Raw genomic sequence first — 6,629 nt, 5'->3', positions numbered from 1 at the left:
ATATTCACAAGGCAAAATTTATAGAAAACCATAAATCTGTAAATAAGAAAAGAGTGAGGAAGCTCACTTCAATAGAAGGGTGTAAATGGCAAGTAATAGAGTAAAAGTCTGCCAGACCTAGATATATCCACTATAGAGATTTTTCTTATTCTGTGAACTAATTAATTTAGGAGCAGATGTATTCAGGAGCAAGAGTGATATTGAGATGGAAAGTGAACAAAAGTATAATTCAACATTATCTAACAAGTACCTGGGGTAACATGAGGAAAACAGAGGAGTAGGAGGCAGTTTTTACTGAGAGGAATTTAGGATTATATTAAGGGGGCAGAGCTAACCTCTAGAAACAACAATAGAACACAAGAAACAATCTGTGTTAAAGCCCACAGTAGCATAATTAAGACCACAAAAAAATGCTACATTTCCAACCCATTAACAGAGAATCAGATGGTGACTACAGAGATAGCATGTGATGATAAAACCAAAGGTGAGGCAAGACTCTGGGCTATAACATGAGTTCAGATTTCACATGCAGGTTCTGGCACTACTAGACACATAATTCTAAATGAATGACCTATCTACACATTTCTGTCAACATCTTTTTTCTTTTATAAATGACAGTTGTTTCTTAGGAGATATCATAGAAAATAGAAGTGTTGATTTCTAGAGAAAATTATCAAATCATATAAACAAAAGGTTAAATTTATTATTAAATAAGATTCGTAGATACAGGACACCTTTAGTTTGAAATTTTGAATGTGATTCATATGATGAAACTATATGTAACACATTAATTTGCTCTCACTTAGTAAGTTGAAATCTGGAAGGCTTCTGAAATCAGATCCTTTATAATTCAAGCAAATGGTTGACAGTTGATAGAATCATCAGGGTCCTAGTCTTATGATCCAAAATGATAGCCCCAACCCCAGCTATTAGTTTAATACATGCATTCTTAATTATACTTTTTGCTTTTAAAATGGGACTCTACTAAGCACTGAACTTTGATGTGCTATTTAAATGAATACTAGAAAATAACACAAACATGTATACTTGAGCACCTCTCAGTGCTACTCCATTCTAACCAAATGCTGGGTTTTGCCTGACATGGAGAATATGCCTTTTACTCTCCCTAAACTCTACTTTTTGCCATTTGGGACTTGACTGTGGCTTCAAAGAACCTAGGCAGTTAAGAGCATAAACCTTCTCTTCTACGCAGATTTCAAGTCAACCTGATCTTTCTTATATTAGAGACTGCTGGTTTGAATTTGTGGACCCCAGAAAAGCCATGTCCTTTAATCCTCATTCAGTATTGCTGGGTAAGAGTTTTTTAATTATCCATGGGGATGTGAGCTGCCCAGTTGTGGGTGGTAACTTTTGATTAGATGATTTCCATGGAGGTGTCTCTACCCATTCAAGGTGGGGTTGCTTACTGGAGCCCTTTAAGAGGGAACCATTTTGGAAAGAGCTACAGAGCTTGTGTAGGCAGAGACCTTTGGAGATGAAGAGGGAAAAACATCCCTAGTGGGGCGCTTCATGAAACAAGAGGCTGGGAGAGAAAGCTAGCAGGCAGCGTCATGTTTGCCATGTGCCTTTCCAGTTGAGAGAGAAACCCTGAATGTTATCAGCCTTCTTGAACCAAGGTATATTTCCCTGGATGCCTTAGATTGGACATTTTTATAGCCTTGCTTTAGTTGGGACATTTTCACAGGCCTTAGAACTGTGGATCTGCAACTTAATAAATTCCCCCTTTTAAAAGCTGCCCTGTTTCTGGTATATCACATTGCAGCATCTAGCAAACTAGAACAGAGACAAAATTAGAATTTGTTGAGTTTTCCGCTCTTCCTTCTCAAGTGCCAGAAAAATAAACCAAACAAAAATAAACGAGAGCAAATTTGCTGACACTGAATAACTCTATGATGATATTTCCCAAGGAAAACATGTTTATTTTAGTCAACCACATAAAATAGGGTAAGGGACTGTTTTAGTTTCCTATCTACCAAAATAAACACTATACAATGGGTTGGCTTTATAACGGGAATATATTGACTCATGGTTTCAGAGGCTGCAGGCCGTATCTTCTGATTGGCTGGCAATTAGTAGAGTTCCTTGGCTTTTCTATTCCATGGCAATGTACATGGTGGTGTCTTCTCCTTTTCTCTTCCACCTTCTATTAACTTCCAGCTCCTGGCTGCCCCTATGGCTTCTCTCTCTCTCCGATTTTCATTCTGCTTATAAAGGACTCCAACAATCCAGATTAAAACACAACCTGATGCAGTCGCACCACACCTTACCTTAAGTAACATCTCGAAGAGACCTTATGTATGGTGGGTCCACATCCAGAGGTCCAGGGGTTGGGCTCTGAACATGCCTTCAGATTCTGTCCCCAATAGTGATCCTGTCTCCTTGCTCTTATATCATTTGACAGAACTTATTCTTTATCACTGTTAAAAAGAATATGATAACATTGCGGAGTGTTGTTGATATTTCTAAAACATGGAAATACAGCAGTTTCCCCACAGAATCACAATTTATTTTCTGGAAATCAGACTATTACTTACGTCAGTAACATTCTCACCCTCAGGTGTGACTTCAAGCAACTGTCCTACTAGAAAAGTAGTTCAGCATTTCTGCCCATAATCAGCTAGAAATCCTTATTGTACAGTCACTTTGGATGAATCCAATGCTTCAAACAATCCCTGCCTACAGACGAATTAGGATTAGTTGCAGTATGAACTGCCTCCAGCAAGAAAAGAAATTTTTCCAGCAGGTGTATGTGCCAGGCTTGCTACAAAAGAAAAAAAAATCAATTTCATGATAGCTCTTACACTGAAGGAAAGAAAAAAGAAAATCTAAGTAGAACTCTAAAATATTCATAAGTATTAAAAATCTGTTCTGTTAAAATGAGAAAAGAATTATAGCTCAGACAGATCTAGTATGAAACTACTTTTAAAGGTCAGTTATCTCCTGTTTTGGCCCTGATTAGTCACATGAATTTAATCAAAGTAGAAAGGCTGTGTGATGGACACTTATAATTAATAGACTAAATATGTTCAGCATTTTATGACAGCACGATATTTTATAGCTGAACCCAGAAATCTTGGGAACAGATTATCCCCAAGAAAACTTAAGTTTTTCATTGAAATGTCTTATAGAATAACCATAGAGAGATGAATATCCCAAACTTTCCCACTCCTGTGAAAATTATTTTCTAACTTTTTGGGTAGATTCTTACAAATAACGACACAACCTCTTTTTACTTGATTTCTATTTTTGGCACACTGGTTACCAAACAGAGTTAAGAATTAACTATCTAAAGGGGGAAAAAACAAATACATAGGAATAAAATCTTAAACCTATTAAAGAGGTTTTTCTATTTTCTTTCTCCCCAACCCCTCTCCCCAATGACTTTCAATAGGCCTTGGGGTTGTTGGCAAAATGAACATGTCAGCTTTCATTGCAAATCACTGCCCAGCTAAAATGGGATTTTGAAAAGATGTGCCACCTGCTTCATTAATAATAAGATCAAATTCTTTTTTCTTGGTTTGTTTTATAGATATATCCATCTCTGTTCCACAAATCATTTCTTTATGTGACTGTGAATCTGGAAAACAAAACAAAACAAAGCAAAGAAGACTGCATTTTTCTTCTCTGTCACTAAAAATTACATAAATACAACAGAGCAAAATCTTTCTTCCTTAAATACCAAGAAATCTCTTGCAGAAAAGAAAGAAGGAAAAAAAAAAGGCAAAGAATGAAGGAAGGGAAGGAGGAAGACACCTTGTACAAAAAAAAAATTAAACCTATAAAAGAAGTATTACAAGCAGGTTTATCAAAAGACAGACTTTATCAAAACAAGTAAGAAGTCAAGAGCAATATGTTCATTTAATCCATTTACTTATTTATAAATCACTTGTATTACTGATAATGCATGATTCAAAAGCCAGAATAACATTAAAGCTCAATGCTTTACGATTTTGTATAATCTGATATCATGGAAAGTCAGGGCACCACTATACTTACAAAGCACAAATGGGATCAATTTTAATAAAACCCAATAATAATTAGCTTAGGTTATGACATATGAGTTATCTATGGTTACTATGGATTGTTCCCCCCCACCCCGCATCAGCATTTGTGTGCTGTTTGCATGTGCTGTTGCTGCTTAATATATGGCATCTGTATTTCACCAGGTAGAATCAGACTGTCACCTTTGCCTCCAGGTAGACATAAAGAGTTTGAAGCAATTGTTGTTTATAATTTCCAGACCAACTCCAGATTGATGGAATGCCAAAGTCATAAAATGTCATCAGTAAAACAAAAACTAGATTCAGATGTTTTGTGGTTTTTATGATCTTGGCTTTCAAGGGCAAAACAACACCTGTGCAGGAAAGTCACATCAAGGGAAAGGTGGGAAAATCTCCATTGAGAGTCAGTAGGACTGTACTAAAGTTCTCTAAGCTCAAGCTGAATGAGCCCTAGACCCACTGCATTAAAATCTGCATTTTAGCAATCCCCAGGGGATCTTTATGCACATTAATATTTGAGAAGCCCACTATAGAGGTTGCTCCCAAATACACAATATATTACAGAAGCTAGAAACCCTTGAGGTAGCTTGAGAGAATGCATTTCCTACCACCACCATGTGACACCTACGCTGTTTTACCATGCTACCTGCATTGATGATTAATCTCTCAGGCATAATCAAATAACAAAAATGATATTCACATGTGTGAAATTTTCAGACTGCCCATTGATTTTCCAGTATGATTTTTAAATTCTTTGATGTAATTTATATGTACACAGAAATATTTTTCACAGGCAGTAAATCACACAAGCCTGCTTATGTGTGAAGAAAAACAGTAGTTAGATGTGCCTCAAGGTTGATTAAATGTTCTATTATAATTTATTTATCCATGCACTCAAATCAGATTACCAAATTTTTTCTATAAAAAGGCAGATAGTAAATAGTTAAGGCTTTGTGGACCAAGAAGCGAAACTACTTAATTGGTAATCAAATAATCAAAATGTAAGAAGCATTCATAGCCCTTGGGCCTACAAGAACAGACAATGGGGAGGATTTGGCCCACAGGATGTACTGTGATGATTTCATATTTAGATCAACAATCAAACTATACTTAAAGAATGAGGGTCTATGAGCTAAAAGATAGCATTCTGGAGAGGGATCCAGAAGCCACTGCCATACTTATCCTGTCGTAATAGTAGCCTGCTTGTCACTGTGTCCCCAACGCTAGTCCAGGCTTTATCTGGTGACATCAGGAGAAAATATGACACATTTCTATTAGATTCTGTAAAGAAAGGATACAGATAACACAGATTTAGTTATTACATACCTTTGTGTTAGAAACGAATCTGTATCCCCTTGAAAGTCGAAGAAGGTAAGTTGCATAAACCAAAAGAAAAATGCATCCTCTAATATAGGAAGCAAACTTACAGAACTCGACAATAGGAAGTGAGAAGGATGGTTTGTTTGCAAACCACTTAAGATACTGAATAGGAAAAAAAATACTAAAAAGAGGAAAAACGTTAAAGGCCAATGGTCAAAATTTTGTAAAGTAATATAGCCAAGAAATTTATAACTTCTCATTTCCCTTTTTCCAAGTAATGTTCTGCAACTTAATTAATGACAGGCCCCAGATAAACTATGTTCAAGGTCAGAAGGCATGTTCCAGTTGTTCTCTGACTTCTGAAGTTAGTCTTAGAGGCTACAGCCTGTCCAAGCTTGGCCAATCCTGCTACTCCATCACAGCACATTCTGAACCTAAAACAGAGTTCACAGACACACTGCAAATCAATTAACCTAGCACTTAAGAGGAAACCTATGGCCATCTTGGGCTGTACCCACATTTTGCCAAACATAGCACTGAGTACTGAAACCAAAGACAATGCCACTGGGCAGGTGAGAATACGGGTTTGGCTACTATGTCAATTCTCCTACACGCTGTATCAGTGAGAGCCAGATGAGATACTGCAGGACCTAATGTAACACTGTAAATAATCCAGTGAAGAGTGATCCAGCTTCCTTAAGCAGCTCTGCCTTGTGTATCAGGGTCAAAGGTGTCCAGCTATCAGAGTTCACTACTTCTGGGTTACATCGCCTTATGTCTGCTAGGTAGCAATAATTAGAGCCTATTCTATATCATTGTGTAGCTGAATCTATTTTTTGCAAAGATTCTTTAGGTTTTGTAAGTTGTTTATTGCCTGTATCATCCTGAGGAAGGCCCAATAGCATATTTTTTGACATTCAGTCAAAAAATTAATAATACCAAGACATGTAGCTTTGATGTAATAGAGCTGAGCCCTTACTCCTACATGTGTGGACTGGTAAGCCCATTACAATACTTACTCTCAATAGTGGAAGGAAATATGAATAGAAGTTTGGGTTTGGTTAAAATACAATATCTCAGGGGTTTTCCAGGGGGACGTGACAATAGTATGTCTGTCTTGACTGCCTTTCTAGTAAGCAGGACAAGTTTCCTCTCTGATATTGTGTTAGTCAAAGTTCTCTAGAGAAACCAATCCAACAGGAGAACTCTGTAAAGTGTTTCTCCTTTTATAACTCACTCTGAGAGTTATAAAAGTGTTTCATGCAACCGTGGGGATACAAGGGTGCA

At 37.0% G+C, this 6,629-nt stretch overlaps 1 long non-coding RNA gene across 1 annotated transcript; it reads right to left on the bottom strand.

Annotated features, from left to right (window-relative positions):
* Positions 1–1,990: 1,990 nt before the first annotated feature.
* Positions 1,991–5,299, bottom strand: LOC143658025 (uncharacterized). Its single transcript, XR_013163075.1, has 4 exons — positions 5,201–5,299; positions 3,500–3,598; positions 2,556–2,782; positions 1,991–2,438 (listed from the first exon to the last, which is right to left on the bottom strand). It is a non-coding gene; the product is annotated as an uncharacterized LOC143658025 (long non-coding RNA).
* Positions 5,300–6,629: the final 1,330 nt, after the last annotated feature.

Source organism: Tamandua tetradactyla, chromosome 15 (genome assembly GCF_023851605.1).
Source record: "Tamandua tetradactyla isolate mTamTet1 chromosome 15, mTamTet1.pri, whole genome shotgun sequence".
NCBI lineage: Eukaryota > Metazoa > Chordata > Mammalia > Pilosa > Myrmecophagidae > Tamandua > Tamandua tetradactyla.
This window is presented reverse-complemented; position numbering and strand designations above follow the sequence as displayed.